General features: G+C 45.5%; 1 pseudogene; it reads right to left on the minus strand.

Moving 5' to 3' along the window:
* Positions 1 to 3,841: 3,841 nt before the first annotated feature.
* LOC115302184 lies at positions 3,842 to 17,464 on the minus strand (annotated as a pseudogene).
* Positions 17,465 to 17,926: the final 462 nt, after the last annotated feature.

The following is a 17,926-nucleotide window of genomic DNA, read 5'->3' on the forward strand; positions in this document are numbered from 1 at the left end:
CTGAGCCACCCAGGTGCCCCTATCTACACATTTCTGTTGGGTATGCACCTAGCAGTAGAACTGTTGAGTTGGAGAGCATGATACATAAAACTTCAGTGGATGTTAACAGATGCTTTTCCAAAGTGTTTATGCAAACGTACATGTGCACCACCATTGCAGGAGACATCCAGCGGTTTCGTATCCCTGCAAACATTTCGTATTGTCCATCTTTCTCATTTAGCCATTCTGGATTGAGTGTAGTGGTATCTCCTTGTGGATTGATTGGTTGATTGGTTGATTTTCTCATTGGAATTTTAATTTGCATGTTTCTAATGACTAATGTTATTAAGCACCCTTTAAAAGGCCACTTCAACATTCCTTTTGAGAATTTTCATTCAAGTCTTTGGCTTATTTTTCTTTTTGGTCATTTGTCTTTTTATTATTCAGGATATGAGGGTTTTTTTTGTTACTGTATGAATTGCAATTATATTGTCATTCTGTGGCTTGCAGTTTTGTTGCCTTGTGTTTTTTTTTAACAAACAAAAATTTAAATTTTAATGAAATATGGAGTATTGATCTTTTCTTTTATGAGTAGTTGAAGAAATCTTTGCCTATCCCAAGGTCATGAAGATATTCTTCTATGTTCCTTTGTTATCTTTTGGAAGCTTTATTGTTTTACCTTTCACATTTAGGTCCATAATTTAGTCGTAAATTACTTTTGTGTTTGGTATGATGTAGGAGTCATTTCAGTACCCCGTGAATCAGCACCATTTACTGAAAAAACCATCCTTTCCCTGCTGTATTGCAATGTACCTTTGTTGCAGATCAGGTGATTATATATGTAGGGTCATTTGGGGACTCTATTTTATTATTTTGGTCAATTTTACATCCTCTCACTGATACTGCGCAGTTCTGATTATGGTAGGTTAAAAATCGGTAATGAATCTTCCTTGTTCTTGAGCAAGATCATCTTTGCTATTCTTGGCACTTGGCATTTCAGAATTTCCTTGTTAGTTTTACATGCACACATTTAAGTCTGTGGGGATTTTGTCTGGAATTTAATTGGATCTATATATAACATTGAGGAGATTTAACAGCTGCACAAAGTTTTATTTATTTATTTTTTAAATCCATGAACATGGTATATAACTCCTCTTTTTCCCTTTATTTTGGTAATGTTTTGTAGTTTTCTGTACATAAGTTTTGCACATCTTTTGTTACATTGATTTCCGGGTGATGTTTTTTGGTATTACTGATAATGATCTGTTTTTTGAAATTTCACTTTCAAATTGTTTGTTGCTGGCATAACAAAATGCAGCTGACTTTTGCACACTGACTCTCTATTCAGTGATGTTGACCCATTTCGTAACCATTTTGGCCTCTCTCACTTACAGTTTATTGGGCAGAACTCAGTCATATGGCCACACCTAAATGCGAGGGAGTGCCCAGGGTGAACATTAAAGAAGTTTTGGGGAACACAGCAAATTCTTCCATTATACTACACTGAGATTTTAACATTCATGGATTTACCTCGCCACTTCACTATGCTGCAAGGAATGTTAAAGTTCTCCATCTCAAGACAGTGTTTAGCTAATTTATAACAAGTGTTTCAGAATGCTCTAGTTGAAAAAAAGACTGCATTAATAGTTACACTGTTACTTCGGATAATCACATGGCCCGAAGATAATCAGAAAACACATGTAAAATATTGCCTTGAAATTGCCTGGTGGAATCCTGCTCCAGCTACATAAAGATCATCCAGACTAAGCTCTGTTTCTATGGTTTTCGATTAGCATAGAACTAAAGCACAAACCGCCTACCTCCTAATGAACTTGCAGATAATATGTCCCACCTCATGCCTCATTTTTATTATAACTGCCCAAGGCTGAAGTCATCTAGTTGCTTTATCTTTGAATGACTCGGTTCAAAATTTTCTCTCTCATAATGTTGTGATCTCATGCTTTGTTTAATTGCTGTTACCAGACACAAATGAATTGCTTTCTCAATTAATTTCATTTGTTTATAAAATGGCAGTGGCTAAGCCCGTGATTCTGTCACTGAACTCTGATGGCTGGTGCTGGGCATGGCTGAGTCCTGACTGGTTGAATTTGGTGGGGTGTTGGTAGGGGGGTCTTTAGGCTGTCTGCGATGAATGTAAGATACAGTTTAACTGCTTTTGTGATGATCAGATATACTCTCGTTTTAAATTTTACACATCACACAATTCCATTTGTTCTGTGTACACTTCTGACAATGTTTAGGTTAATGGATTCTGAAGCTGGGATGCTCCCAAACTCTGTCTCTCCCTCAACAGCAGCTGAAAACACACACACATTTCCACTGTGTGTTTTGTGCAGGTTGCACTGCTGTGAACAAAGGAGAAACTTGAATGTGAAACTTTGTCACTCATGCCAGGAGATGTTTGCTGAGGCCTATGAAGGTCAAGGGCTCAGATACAATCCTGCAAGGCTTTGAACCTCCAGGCTCTGGGTTTCCCTTCCAGGGAGCTTGCAGCTGGCTATGCTTCCTATTTCACCCCAAGTCTAGCACAGAGAAAGAGGTCATTTCCCAGCTCTATGGAACTTAATTCTCACTTCCTCTCCCCTTCCCTCTGTCTCCCCTCCTCTGCCCTTCTCTCTCTGGCTCCTCTGCAGACGTTTGGCTAAGAGTTTCCCGACAGCTCTCTCCACCTCTCACAGCCCCTGCCCCTCTCCCACCCCAGCCCCTTGGCACAAGGGCTTTTCCCTAGACAGCCTTTCCATTTTTTTGTTTTGTTTCTACATATTTCTTTTTTAAATGTTTTTATTAATTTATTTGGAGGGGAGGGCAGAGAGAGAGAGAGAGAGAGAATCCCAAGCAGGTTCTGCACTGTCAGCAGAGCCCACTGCGGAGCTGGAACTCCTGAACTCATGACCCACGAGATCATGACCTGAGGTGACGTCAGACACTCAACCAAGTAACCCAGGTGCCCCTCAATATATCTTTTTTTTTTTTGAGAGTTTCGTGAGGTTTTAATAACACTGTAATAATACTGTTGAAAAACAACACATACGTGTCCTTCACTTGCAGAGACACATATGCACACGCCTCTTCCTCTCCACATAGACTCTGAGGTAGAAGGTGTACTGCCTAAAGTATAAAAATCAGTGGGCTGAGCCATGGCCCAGACCACAGGTTCATGAGCACTTGGTTGAAAGGTGGCACCTAGGGAGCAGGACCAGAGGCTGGGCCAGCTGCGCGGAGGCCTTGGGCAGGTCGATGGGGGCCACTAGTTGGACATCCCCGGCTTCCAACATGAGAGCCTACACAGGAGCAGATGCAGAGGGTAAGGGATGAAGCTCAGGCAGCAGCCGATCGTGTTCGGGTCCCGAGGATAGAATGTTCCTGGCACAGAAATTGCTCTCAGTAAACATTTGTTGAATGAACTGAATGAGGGGTGGGGGCGGGAGGAAGAATTCTGGAGAACACATCGTGCAGGTTCTGGGCCTTTAGCCCAGGATAGGGGAAACTTGGGGGAGGACAGCACCTCCCCCACTTTTAAGGGTGGCCAGGGAGGTGAAAACACCAGCACGAGCTTTGGGGCACCAGCTGCACTGGTTAGCAGGGGTACGATGGGGAAGGGGGGGTGTCTCTTCTTTCCTCCCAAAGTGCCTGGTACATAACCGGGGCCCTTGAGCCTCCAGGGCCCAGCCTTTCTCCTCTTGTTCTCACTCTTGAAGTCAGGCCTCTCTGCCTTACTCAACTCTGGTCTCCAGTGCCCAGCACTCCAGGCAGTAAGTGCGTCTTGAGTGAATCAAGGCCCGCAGCTGCATTCTACCAATTGATGTCATCTGTTCTGTCCTCTGCCGGGTCTGACGCTGCCTCAAAGGACCCCATTCACCTCTCCCTTCTGTGGCAGAGCAGCCTCGTCCCTAACCCTGGGGAAAAAGTTCTGAGCCAATTGGGCCACGCGCCTGTTCTGAGGCAGCTGATGCCACTCGAGGGGGCGGAGGCCTCGGGTGCCATCCACGCGGTCGGGCTCCCAGCGGCAGCTAGGGTGCAGCCAGCGGTAGTAGACGAGCCGCAGGGCCAGGCCCAGGAGGGCCGCCCACAGGCAGCAGCGTCTGCAGTGGGATTTCACTGGGCAGCCGCCAGGCGATGTGAGTCAACCAGGTGACCACCATGAGAACACTGTCACTCAGGAGGAACACCAGGTGGATGGTGACGCGGCCTTGGGTACGGCCCTTGGCCACGTTGAACCAGGAGAAATAGAGGATGGAGGCCACTGTGGCCCAGTACAGCCACTCAGAGCAGGAATCTGGCATGAAGTCCTTGCCCTGAAGCCAGACCCAGAAGAGCAGTACCAGCCACAGGCCCAAGAAGTGCAGGGCCACTTAGTGGGGGAAAAGAGCTGAGAAGAGGGCCACGGGGAAGACTCGGGGCCACAGCAGCAGCAGGTTCCACAGGAAGTAGACCACAGAAGAGCCCGGCCCCAGGGGCGTCTTGGAGGGGAGGCAGGTGCGCAAGGCCCGGTGGTAGTCAAGCAGCGCCCACGAGATACTCACGAAGGACGTGCCGATGCCGACCCACTGGTAGGACTCGGCCCGGCCACTCTGCAACACGATGGCCAGCGCCAGCGTGAGCTGTGGAGTCGCCTCCAGGAAGGTCTCAAAGAGCCGCAGCATGCTGATGTCCAGAGTCAGGAAGTCGGCATACGCCAGATCAAAGTCGGAGGGCGCCTCCTGCTGCCATACCAGCAGCCCCTGCCGCAGCCCCTGCACACACCCTAGAGTCCGCAGAGAACCAGGCACCTTGCTAGGCACGTCCCGACGCTTGCCTTCGCTCCTCTCAACAGGCCCGCCTGCCAGAGATGTCTCTAGATTACCGCCTCTGTACAGGTAGCCGAGCTGCAAGAGATGCAGCAGCGCCAGGCAACGGCCTGGGGGCTGCGACGCGTGCAAGCCGACGGGGTTGGCGCGCAACCAGACCCAGCTGAAGAGCTGCAGCGCCACCGAAGGGAGGCCCAGCAGCGCCAGCACCAGCGCGGCCCACAGGTAGCGGCCGCTGAGCGCATACTGGCCCCGGCCCACAGGTCGGCCCAGGTCGATCTAAAAAGCAGCGGTGCCCCAAAAGCCCAGGACCAGGTCCCAAAGGAGCGCGGTGCGGGGCAACCAGGCTCAATATATCTTTTTTATGTCTTTATTTTATTTTGAGAGAGAGAGACAGAGAGTGAGTAGGGGAGGGGCAGAGAGAAAGAGGGAGACACAGAATCCGAAGCAGCCTCCAGGCTCTGAGCTAGCTGTCAGCACAGAGCCCGACGTGGGTCTTGAACCCACAAACTGTGAGATCATGACCTGAGCCGAAGTCAGACACTTAACCAAGTGAGCCACCCACGCCCCCCCCAATATATTTCTAAGGTGTTTTCCACCATGTGCTGTTAAATCCCATCTGAGCCTCAATCAGTGGCTTAAATTAAAATTCGAAAGCAAGAAACAGGGGCTAAAAGTGCCCAAGACAAAGTGGTCTCTGAGGGCCAAGAAAAAAATCTTTGTAGCCTTTCTCCTCCACGGTATCAACTGTAGTTCTTCGGGGCATATTCTAATCAGAATTTTGAGTGTGCCTACGTATTGGGGATGTTGGTTTTGGGTTGTTTTTTTTGTTTGTTTGTTTGTTTTCCAGGAGCACCACGCACGTGCAAGGCACTGGGAAAGCCTGGGACTAGTTTTGACGGACAGGGTCAGCTGACATTCTCAAAAGGCCCAGCAGGTGGCAGTGTTTTCCACAGTGGCAGAGCTCCCCGAGGTCTGCACTGAGCACCTATCAAGAGGCCTGAAGACAAATTTGTGGGGTCAGAAAGACCATTCCGGCTGCCTGTGTCATACATTTTTTTTAATTGCCTTTTTTTTACAGTTTATGTTTGCAACATTTTAGTAAAAATACGCAATGTAGGCTTTCTGAAAATGGTAGAAGAGGATGTGCCTCCCTTTCTCCTCTCTGCAGTGTTCCCCAGGGATCTATCCTTCCAGAAACACCCATGGGGGTATTATTCCAATCCTCCACTTCCCTCATCTGTCCCCCTCCCCATCCCATCTCCGTGACGGCCTGTTCTGCGAGCCTGGTGAGACAGCTCTGCACCCACCTCGGTCACTCTGAGCTGCGACCCTCCTGGGAGAAGCAGGCACACATCCGAGGGGGGACCGTGAGGCAGACCGTCTGCAAAAAACCCTAGTGCCCAGAGGAGTAACTAAAGGCGGCAGCTGTTTGCCGTGAGGAAGCCATTTCAGGGCTGACGGAGGTTTTGCCAGGTTTGTGTTGCATGTCCAGCTGGCAGCTACTACAAGTTCAACAGTAACAAGTGTCTCCTCTCCCGCCCACAGCCTTCATATAAATATTTCCTTTTACCATCTGTCACACAGCCTGAAGTCTCCGTATTGGAAATCCACTTCTTTTGATTTTGAGAATGGTCAGGTTTTCCAGAGCTTCCTACTACAAATGTAAACATGGCGTGGGGGGGGGGAGCATCAAACTGAGGTATAAATACTACAGAAAGGGGGAGGGGCTGCTTCAGGGGAAAGGATGGAACCCTACGAACCGTATAGAAACACACCTGAAGAAACTCTCTGGTAATTTGCCTACTGATAATGTAAAACACTTGTAAAACACAGTACAAACTGTGTTAATTGAAAAGTTAATCAGAAAGCTGAAATATTGGGGTGCCTGGCTGGCTCAGTTGGTAGAGCTTGTGACTCTTGATTTTGAGGTCATGAGTTTGAGCCCCATGTTGGGGGGTAGACTGTACTTAAAACTACAAAATACATATATTTTTTTAAAGAAAGCTAAATAATTCTTAAAATTTGGTTTTTACAAAAGCCCACTTTGGGGGACCTGGCTCAGTTGGTGAAGCCTCCAACTTTAGCTCAGGTCATGATCTCATAGTTTGTGAGGTCAAGCCCCAGTTGGACTCTCTGCTCTCAGTACAGAGCCTGCTGCAGATCCTCTGTCTCCATCTCTCTACTCCTCTCCTGCTCGCTTTCTCTCTCTCTCAAAAATAAAAAATAAGAAAGATATTAAATTGGCCACTTTCTACTCAACACATCTCTGGAGGCAAGGAAACAAAAGCAAAAATGAACTATTGGGCCCTCATCAAAACAAAAAGCTTCTGCACTGCAAAGGAAACAATCAGCAAAACTAAAAGGCAACTGACAGAATGGGAGAAGATATTTGCAAACAACATATCAGATAAAGGGCTAGTATCCAAAATCTATAAAGAACTTATGAAACTCAACACCCAAAAAACACATAATCTAGTGAAGAAATGGGCAAAAGACATGAATAAACACTTTTCCAAAGAAGACTTCCGGATCGCCAACCGTCACATGAAAAAATGCTCACCATCACTCATCATCAGGGAAATACACATCAAAACCACAATGAGATAACACCTCACACCAGTCAGAATGGTTAACATTAACAACTCCGGTAACAACAGATGTTGGCGAGGATGCGGAGAAAGAGGACCTCTTTTGCACTGCTGGTTGGAATGTAAACTGGTGCAGCCACTCTGGAAAACAGTGTGGAGGTTTCTCAAAAAATTAAAAATAGAACTACCCTACCACCCAGCAACTGCACTATAGGTATTTATCCAAGAGATACAGGTGTGCTGTTTTGAAGGGGCACATGCACCCTAATGTTTACAGCAGCGCTATCGACAACAGCCAAAGTATGGGAAGAGTCCAGATGTCCATCGACGGATGAAAGGATAAGGAAGATGTGGTATATGTACACAATGGAGTATTACTCAGCAATCACAGGGGACAGGAAATCTTGCCATTTGCCACAACATGGATGGAATTCGAGGGTATTAAGCTAAGCAAATTTAGTCAGAGAAAGACAAATATATGACTTCAGTCATATGAGGACTTTAAGATACAAAACATATGATCATAAGGGGAGGAAAGCAAAAATAATATAAAAGCAGGGTGGAGGACAAAACATAAGAGACTTTTAAATATGGAGAACAAACAGAGGGTTCCTGGAGGGGTTGGGGGGGGCTACCTGGGTCAGGACCATTGAGGAATCAACTCCTGAAATCACTGTCAGACCATACGCTAACTAACTTGGATGTAAATTTAAAAATAAATAAATTATTAATTTAAAAAAATAGGCCACTTTAACACCTCAGAAGTTTTGGTTGGAGGCACAGGTCTAAGGCAGACAGGAGGTGCTAGGAAGTTTGGGAGAAACCTTTTAATAAGTCTAGCTTATTAAATATTTAATAAGTCTAGCTTATCAGCTAACTTTTATTGGGTCTGTTAAAGGCCCACTTGGTGCCATGTGCTGCAACAGACACTTTGTATACATTATTTTGTTTAGCATTGGGCTGTTTTATCAATAGGAAACCGAAGCTTCAGAAAGTTAACTTGTCCATGGTCCCTAAACTCATAAGCTCTAGCCAGGATTCAAACTGGAATGCAAGCCCAGATCCAGAATTCCCTGCCCTTTCTACTTGACCACCATGTGGTTATGACAACATCACAAATTAAGGGGAGGTGACCAGCTACTGGAGACCTCCCAAAGTTTTCATAATATCTGTTGCAAGTCTTTATTTAAATGAAAGAACAGAATTGTCACACAAGTATCCCTTGCTTTGAAAAATCTGTGCTCTGGGCGGTGCTGTGGTTAGGTGTCTGACTTCAGCTCAGGTCATGATCGCATGGTCTGTGGGTTTGAGTCCTGCCTCAGGCTCAGAGCCTGGATGGAGCCTGCTTCAGATTCTGTGTCTCCCCCTCTCTCTGGCCCTCCCCCGTTCACTCTCTGTCTCTCTCAGAATAAAATAAGGACATAAAAAGAATTTTTAAAAATGAAAAATCTGTGTTCTACTTCACTTTTACAAAACACTGACATTAGTACCTATTTTCACTAACTGAAAGAAATCCGAAAACAGTTTTTGCTTTTATGATGAAAAGCAAAAATAACATTCAGCATCTGTTTTGCAGCAAGATCCCCCCCGCCCCAACCCCACATCTCAGCACCAAGCCGCCAGAGCTCTGAACTGTGTCTGTGAGCATCTGGGCTTTGTGTCCATTTATTTTGTGCAGCCGTTAGCAAGATGTGTCCTAAGATATCAGAAAAGTCTAGGAAAGGTTATTTTTTTAGGTCCAAAAATGCTCAAAAATTTTTCCATATAAATTAATGGTAACTTTTTTCACTTCAGGCCACTTCTGCCTCCAAGAGTTCTCAGAGGAACACGGTATTTTTAGAGAGCAGAGGAACCCTGTAAAGCATTCCCCTGACCACCTGAACTCTCTGATGCTATACTGAGAAGGATTCTACCTTTCTGTCACTAGATCAGGACTAGTATTCATTCGTTGTGACTTCTGCACAATGCCACATACTACTCAAAAGGGAGATTTGGTTAGACTTGGGACACATGAGCATCACAGCTAAGCCCTGTCAGACTCTGTGTCCTTGTAAATTCCCAGCACATAGAACTTTGCATTCCTTGCCTTCCTCCACATCTGCCTCCTGGCAGCTCTCACCCCCGTGTACACACACACACAGGTACATACGTACATGTGCACACACACACATGCTCCAGAGAGCATAGGGGACAACAGGCATTAACCCATCAGCCTTCCAGTGGTGACAAAGGGAATGTTGTGTGCCCCACAGAGGCGGTTTGTTTTGCTCTCAGACCTTGGGGACCAGGGCCAGCCCGTGGCATGGTTCCCATGTAATGGGATGATACTTGTGAATATATATTAAACCGGTGTGTTTTCTTTCCGATTAAATCATGGTGTTCTGTGGCTCTCCACCCATTTAATCAACAGGTTTCCATGCTTCAGGGAAAGGGAGATGCCAAAGAGAACAACCAGGTCATTGCTCAGCTTTGGCCTGCCAAATTCTCTCTTGTTTTTTATCCCTTGTAAGACAACAGCAGTGAGCATGACCTCCAAAGTGGGGTGTGCCAACACATCGGGTGCAGAAAAAAATATTAACGCTTCTATTTTCATTTTTATCTTATCCTTTAAAATGCCTTTGGGTGGTGGGGGGGGTTGCCTGGTGGCTCAGGTCATGATCTCATGGTTTGTGGGTTCGAGCCCTGCATTGGGCTCTGTGCGGACAGCTCAGAGCCTGGAGCCTGCTTCGGATTCCATGTCTCTCTCTCTCCTCCACTCTGCTAGTCATGTTCTGTCTCTCTCCCTCTTTCAAAAACTGAATAAAATTTTTAAAAAATTTAAATACCTATTGTGGGATATGTTTTATAAAACACATAGTACATTAGTACAGCATTAAATATATAAAATTCTAAACATATATATGATGTATATATATATATACACACATATATATGTATATATATCAAATATGCACATATTCAAAAAAAGTGTTGACTTTTACTCCAGGCCCTAGGGAACGAGAACTTAAGTCACACTTCCAGTGTAGGAAAGCGGGGGAAGAAGAGGAAAGAAGGCAAATAGCATGAGGAGGGGGGACATGCCCCACTCCCTGTTTGGGCTAGAGACCCTGTTGGGTCCGTCTAGGGGGCTCCCAGAGCAGTGGGGCTATTCCTTCGTTCCTCAGGCACCTTAGGGAAGGTCTGCATCCAACGTGGGCAGCCAAGGCTGAAGATGGGGAAGTGGTGGGTGGGCTGCAAGGGGGTCTCACAGAGCCCTAAACTCTGCAGCAGCGGTGCAGCCACAGCCAAGGGCACCAGTCTCCCAAGGGGCTTGGGAAAGTACTTGGGATGAGTAGAGTGCAGAAAGTTGAGGGATAACGAGAGACCACAAAACATAAGAACCAAATGACCAGAAGGACTCTTGATGCAGGAGCCAAAGAGCCTGGTGAGAGCAGCTTCCCCTGAGTGAGCATTTGGCAGGCACTGGGAATTCAAAAACTGGATCAAAGAGCCACCCTTACAGAGAAGACCAAGAGGGAGGCTCCCAGACCCACCACCCTCCTGAGGACACGTGCATATCCATTCCCACTCAGACACGCCTACCACCAAATAGCATTTGTTATGGGTTGAAGTGTGTCCCCCACCACATTTATATGTTGAATTCCTAACCCTTTTATAAGATTTCTGCACCCAATTTCAGTGTGGGGAGAGGGGTTTTTCACACACCAGCTAGCAATTCTCTGACACCACCTGGGGGTCCTATAATTTAACTCTGTTCTGACACTATCTACCCAGAGATAGCGTCAGGTTCCATAGGTTAAGGGCTCAGTCCTACCAGACTGCCCTCCCTCCAATATTTCAGAATCCAACTGTAGGTTCAGGTCATCACCTGCACTTCTTATTGGAGGTTCCAACGACCTCATTGGATTTGATTAATCTGCTAGAGTGGCTCCCATACCCTAACTGAGCATGCCACAGTCCTTGAATAGCACCTGAACGCTCTCTGAACTCCATCCTTTTGGGTTTTCATGGAGGCTTCTTCACATAGGCACAATGGATTGTATCACTGGCCATTGGCAATTGACTCGCCTTCCAGCCCTGCTCCTAGTACCAAAGATGGGGGTGGGAGGTGGGCACATTGAAGTTCCAAACCTCACATCTCATGGTTGGCTTCACTGGCAAGCAGCCCCATCCTTAGGTGTGGTTCAAAGTTAACTTCATTAACACAACAGAGGACACCTTTTATTGCTCTCATCACTTGGGAAATACCCAGAGTTTTAGGAGCTCTGTGTCAGAAATAGGACAAAGGCCAAATATATACCTCTTACTATAAATCACAGTATCACACCCCCAGAGCCTTACAACGTGACCTTATTTGGAAATCGGATTGTTGCAGATATAATTAAGATGAGGTCATATTGAATAGGATGAGTCCCTACTTCATGACTTGTATCCTTATATAAAATGGAAAACTGGAAGACATAATCAACCCTCCTAACACCTTGACTTTGGACTTCCAGCCTCCAGAACTGTGAGACAATCAATTTCTGTTGTTCCAGCTACTTAGACTATGGTCCTTTGTTACAGCAGCGCCAGCAAATCAACACTCCATCTTTCCTCTAGGCCCAAGGTGCGTGGGGAGAAAGCTGAAAGACTAGATCTGTATTCAAGAGGGGCTGAGAGAGCCTCGAGAGATGATTCTAAACTAAAAGAAAATGAGATCTTTTGAATTCCCTTTCATAGGCAAGTGGAAGTCTCTGCCCCCACCAGAGGAAACGGAGTCCGCAGAGGAAGGGAAGAAGAATCGTCCCAAGGGATGTGGCTGTGTTCTGTACATCTGAACGTGCAGAGTAAGATTTCTGCTCAGCTCCACTCAGTCTCTCAGAGGTTCTGGCCTCCCCTGTTCCTCTGTTTCAGTGCCACCAGAGCCCAGCCTCCTGGGTATTTTATGTTTTCCAAGCTGGTCACTTCTGATATTACAGTCGTATACTAGATCCCAGCCTCCTCGCTCCCGGCTTGGACGCAGGCAGCAGCTCCTAAGTTGTACGGGAGCAGTGGCTCACTGCAGACGTCCGTGCAAACCCACAAGCCCTGGCTATGAATCCTCAGGAATCTCAGGAGCTGCCTATTAAATACAGGCATTATTTAAAATTAAATTACAGGGTGCCTGGGTGGCTGCCGGTTGAGCATCCGACTTTGGCTCAGGCAGGTCATGACCTTATTATGGTCTGTGGGTTCAGGCCTCATGTTGGGCTCTGTGCTGACCGCTCAGAGCCTGCAGCCTGGTTGGAATTCTGTCTGTCTGTCTGTCTGTTTCTTTCCCTCTCTCTCTCTGCCCCACACCCACTCACACTCTGTTTCTCTCTCAAAAGTAAACATGAAAAAAAATTTTAATAAGAAAGTAAAGTAAATTACACTTTGAGTGAAATAAATTGTAGTTTTCAAAAGGTAATAAATAAAAGCATAGCTTTGCAGACACATTATGTTTTGTTACAAATTGAAGGTTCGTGGCAGCCTGGCACTGAGCAAGTCTATCGGAACCATTTTCCAACTGCATTTGTTTACTTCAGGTCTCTGTGTCACATTTTAGTAATTCTTGCAATATTTCAAAGTTTGTCATTGTTATCGTATTTGTCATGGTGAACCTGTGATCACTATGACTCACTGAAAGCTCAGATGATGGTTAGCATTTTTTAGCAATAAAGTATTTTTATTTTTAGCAATAAAGTATTTTTAAAATTTTTTATATGTTTATTTATTTGTTTTTGAGAGAGAGAGAGCACAAGCAGGAAAGGGGCACACAGAGAGGGAGACACAGAATCCAACGCGGTTTCCCCCCCAGGCTCTGAGCTGGCAGCGGAAAGTCTGATGTAGGGGCTTGAACTCATGAACCGTGAGATACTGACCTGAGCCGAAGTCAAATGCTTAACTGACTGAGCCACCCAGGTGCTCCAATAAAGTATTTTTATTTATGTTTTTTATTTCTATTTATTTTTAATTTTTTAATCTACATCCAAGTTAGTTAGCATATAGTGCAATAATGATTTCAGGAGTCGAATCCAGTGATTCATCCCCTACGTGTAACACCCAGTGCTCATCCCAACGGGTGTCCCCCTCAGTGCCCCCGACCCATTTAGCCCATCACCGCCCCCCCAGCCCCTCCAGTAACCCTCAGTTTGTTCTCTGTATTTCAGAGTCTCTTGTGTTTTTCCCCCTCCCTATTTTTATAGTATTTTTGTTTCCCTTCCTTTATGTTCATCTGTTTTGTATCTTAAATTCTATATATGAGTGAAGTCATAGGATATGTCTTTTTTTTAGGATATGTCTTTCTATGACTAATTTCACTTAGCATAATACCCTCTAGTTCCATCCACACAATTGCAAATGGCAAGATTTCATTCTTTTTTCTTGCCAAGTAATACTCCATTGTGTGTGTGTATGTATACATATGTGTATATATATGTGTGTGTGATATATATGTGTGAGACACACACGCACACACACATATACACCACATCTTCCTTATTCATTTATCTGTCAATGGACATTTGGGTTCTTTCCATTAATCTGGCTGTTGTTGATAGAGCTGCTATAAACATTGGGGTACATGTGCCCCTTTGAAACAGCACAGCTACATCCTTTGGATAAACACCTAGTAGTGCAATTGCCGCGTCATAGGGTAGTTCTATTTTTAACTTTATGAAGAACCTCCATACTGCTTTCCAGAGTGGCTGCACCAGTTTGCATTCCCACCAGCAGTGCAAAAGAGATCCTCTTTCTCGGCATCCTCGCCAATATCTGTTGTTGCCTGAGTGGTTAATTTTAGCCATTCTGACTGGTGTGAGGCGGTATCTCATTGTGGTTTTGACTTGTATTTCCCTGATGATAAGAGATGTAAAGCATTTTTTCATTGTCAGCCATCTGGATGTCTTCTTTGGATTATTTGTTTTCTGCCCAATAAAGTATTTTTAAATTAAGGTATGTACATTGCTTTTTATACATAGTGCTGTTGCACACTTAATAGAATGCAGTATAGTGTAAACATAACTTTTATATGCTCTGGAAAACCAAAAAATTCATTCGACTCACTATATTTCAGTGGCCTGGAACCAAATCTGCACGATCTCCAAGGTATGTCTGTACTCAGAAATCATCATTTCCTAATTATTTTGACGAGGAGAGCAAAGGCAAGAGAAATGTGCCTTAAATTAAATCTCCTTACAGCTTGCAGCCCACTGATAGACGCCTGAAACATGCAGAGTGTGACCTTCCTCAAGGAACTCATGGCTGCCTTAGTGCCTTAATGCTTATGTTTCACTAAAAACTAAAAGTAACCTCAACAGCTGCCAGCCCGTCAAGGTCCTGAAAGCCTTGCTTCCAAATCCCTTAGAGATGCATGCTATCCCTAACCTCCACTAATTATAAAGTATATGATCAGGCACTCCTCACAATCCTGTGCAGCTCTTTCTGCCCACAGGTCCTGTCTCTGTGCTATAATAAAATCACCTTTTTGTACCAAGTCTCAAGAATTCTTTCTTAGGCATTCACTCATGAACCCCACTTCAAATTTCATCAATTTCACTCTAGTTTATGATTATCTGTGCTTTCGGGGCAACTGCGTGGCTCTCAGTCGGTTGAGCATCCAACTTTGGCTTGGGTGATGATCTCATGGTCCATGAGCTCGAGCCCCGTGTCGGGCTCTGTGCTGACAGCTCAGAGCCTGGAGCCCGCTTCTGATTCTGTGTCTCCCTCTCTCTGCTCAAATTCTGTCTCTTTCTCTCTCTCAAAAATAAATAAACATTAAAAAGAACTGATTGTGCTTTTGAGGTTATTTATATCTATTGCATCTGTATGGTGGAAATAACTTTATAATGAATTGCCACCATGCATTTCGTGCCTATTTCATGTTCAGTGAAGTCATGTTGGCAGCTTGAAATTGACTATGGCGGCGGCATTTACATCATGGAAACTGGCAAAAGCTTCAGCCCCACCCCCCTTCCAGGAGTGCCAGTTGGATTTTACCAGCATGCTAGTGCATAGATACTGACATGGGCACCTTTGTTCTAATAAAGTAGTGGATGAACTGAAAAAAGCTTCAAAAACAAGTGTTATCAGGTGTGCCCTGGTCTACTTTGGGATGGAAACCATCGAGGAGCAATGAAAAGAAACCCAATCTTTCACAGCTTCGCAGAGAAGGGAGATGTCCAGTGAGACCACCTGTGTTCCCAAACTTGGTTGGGACCCTGAACAAGTCGCTACTGACCTCAATACCTTTGTTTTCTTTTGCCACTATTGAAGAGTCAGAGTGCTGAACAGGGAACCCCTGAGGTGGCTTCTACTGAACCATTTCTAGTCCTGCCTCCCTGCAGCAAGAGAACAAGGAAATTGAGATGGGACCCACCCTCCAGGACCGAATCACAGTACTCTGAAATCCACTCTGTAAACAACCCCTCTCCACTGGCCAACATGGTATTTTTACTAGCTGGCGGAGCTGAATCCTTGGGAAGGCTGCTCTCTTTACAGAGTGACAGGTATAAAAATAGCAGGTGGCCCCACTTCGGTGACAGATGCCAAGCACAGTGTTTCTGGGACCACAGCAAGTCACAGTAGGGCTTGGGGGCTGAGTGGGGCTTGTAACCAGATCCACACTTACCAGCTGTGTGGCCTTGGGCAAGCAATGATCTTTCTAAGCTTCCCATTTCCTCATCTGTAAAGCAGGGATATAGAGACTGTCAACAGTTGAATGAGCAAGAGCAAGAGATTTAAGTAAATATTTTCCAGTTATAATGTTAACCAATGCAGCAGAAGAGAAGTAGTAGTTTACACATACATATACAAATTATGGGGTGCCTGGGTGGCTCAGTCGGTTAAGTGTCCGACTTCGGCTCAGGTCATGATCTCACAGTTCGTGGGTTTGAGCCCTGCATCGGGCTCTGTGCTGACAGCTAGCTCAAAGCCTGGAGCCTGCTTCAGATTCTGTATCTCTCTCTCTCTCTCTCTCTCTCTCTCTCTCTCTCTCTCTCTCTGACCCTCCCCTGTTCACACAGTCTCTCTCTGTCTCTCAAAAAAAGTACAAAAACATTTTTAAAAATTTGGAGGGGGGTGTCATCGAGATGGTGACATAATTTAAACCCTTGCTATGACAACAGAACAGAATTCAAGCATACCATTTAGAGAGAAGGGGATAGCTCCCAGAAGCAGTAAAAACAGAACCAGCAAATTAGTTACCTTTAGGTAACTGGGACTTAAGGTGGGGAGAATCCCAGCTGTTGCTTTTAATTGCTGGATTGTCCAATTTTTTTTTTTACTCCTTAATCTTGTTCATGTGTTACCTCATTTCAATTTTTAAAGAAGAAAATAGCTGTGTATCTTATTAGCTAGAATTGTAACCTCTTGAAAAGCGAGTTGATTTCATTTGTTCTTTTCTCCGGAGCTGAGTTTACGTGCCTTGCTATGGGAACACTGGAAATCGTTTATTTTTACAGTTTCTAGGCTTTGTAACTTTCTGTGGCTCCTTTAAGTCTGTTTTGCATGTCTCTTGATTTATATGCTGGTGAATCATTCCAAATAAAGCCTTCTTTTCTTGAGGAAATATGTAAAGAAATAGCACCAGATGATTCAGAGTTTGAAATGAATGCTTTCGTCTCCAGAGCACTAAGCTGGGCGGTGAGCAGTTGTGGCGGCCTGAGCCTGCCTCCTGCTCCGTCTTTTCAGAAAACCTCCCTCCCACCGCCAGCCTGAGCCCCATCTCCAAGCCAAGTAGGAAATTTTGGCCATGTTAACCCCAAATTCACAGTAAGGGGTGATTGGATGGGCTTCAGGAGACCCACAAACCCCCGGAATTACATATGCAACCATGTACTTGCCTGCGAAGATTGTCCAGTTTTCAGATTTTCAGTCTCCAGGACCCTAGAAGGAAAAAGGCTTAGACCCTAGAACTGTAGGTCTCTAACGCTCCTGACAAAGCAAACGTAAGCGGTTTTTACACCTATATAAACAGTAAAGACTGAGATTCTCCACCCCTTCTTATGTTTGTAACTAGAGTGGTGGCGAAGAGCTCCGACTCCAGAGCAGAATGGCCTGGGTTTGAAGCCTACTTCCGGCCATTTCGCAGCTGCGTGGCCTCAAGCAAATCACTTAACCTCTCTGCGTCCCTGCACTCTCAATGGAAGCAAGGGGCAAATACTAGCACCTCCCTCGCTGGCTTGTTGTGAGGGTTAAGTGAGTTAGTGCAGGTAAAGTGCTTAAGACACAGCTGGCACCAAGGCAGCTCCTGGGCCATCCTTCATGCAGCCTGACAGTTCCAGGAGGTCACCCGCGGCTGAACAGTGTGGGCAATCTTCCATGTGCTGGGGTGCAGCTGAAGCACAGCCTGGGAATCATGCCTTACGAGGCCCTAAATGCGTAGCTGACACCACAGACTCCCTTTGAAAACAGCAGAGCCTTCCCATTGATATGTGTTATGTGCTGAGGGGTGGGGGCCAGAGGGCACGGTGATTCTTACATTAAGCACCCCTTCCATGGGCTCCTGGGACCCCTTCATCTGCGGGGCTAGGACGGCTGTCCTCA

Source organism: Suricata suricatta, chromosome 9, assembly GCF_006229205.1.
Source record: "Suricata suricatta isolate VVHF042 chromosome 9, meerkat_22Aug2017_6uvM2_HiC, whole genome shotgun sequence".
NCBI lineage: Eukaryota > Metazoa > Chordata > Mammalia > Carnivora > Herpestidae > Suricata > Suricata suricatta.